Source organism: Conger conger, chromosome 5 (genome assembly GCF_963514075.1).
Source record: "Conger conger chromosome 5, fConCon1.1, whole genome shotgun sequence".
Classification (NCBI taxonomy): domain Eukaryota; kingdom Metazoa; phylum Chordata; class Actinopteri; order Anguilliformes; family Congridae; genus Conger; species Conger conger.
Window position 1 is genome coordinate 26,729,116 of NC_083764.1, and position 739 is coordinate 26,729,854.

A 739-nucleotide genomic window follows, 5' to 3' on the forward strand; every position below is an offset into this window, starting at 1 on the left:
AAATGTCTATCCCTACACATTTGAAACGTTATCTGGTTATGTCCGAAGACAGTACCTTACCTCATTGAAAATTTATTGAAATGAAAGGTTGGTGATAACACTGAAAAACATTCAGTATGTTCTAAATAAACATCTTTGTAATAGATATTTCCAATTTCGACTAATTTAGAACTTATTTTGTGACTACAATATTTAAAAAGATCATTTTTCACAGAAAAATATTTTTTATCAGTGTTGGTTGACAAGTTGTCTTTGTGAGTTTATAACTTTTTCTTTTTTTATTGCCAGAAGATAAAAGGAATACATACGATGTGTGTAAAAAGTGTGACAACCACAGCATTTTGCAAACCATTTCTACAAATGTCTATCATCCATTTGCAAGATGCCTTCTATGACTTCCACCTTAAAAGGTGTCCTCAATAGGAATAATTTTATTTGAAACTGTGTTGAGTGGTGGGTTAAGGGAGCTGCTGCTGCTGCTGCTACTATGACCACGACTATGAATACTACTACTAATAATAACAATCATAATAATACAGTATGATTTGTTCATAATGGTAAATGCTAAACTCAATGGAGAGAGCATGTTGGTTTTATATCAACAGACAGATGTCAAGATGTAACCTCCAGTGGCATCCCCCAAAAGTGCCTGCACATCATAATCTACCCAAGCTAGGTGCATGGTCCTGAAATAGCCTAAAATTTCTGAACCATTGAGCATACTGCTGCATTACAGAAG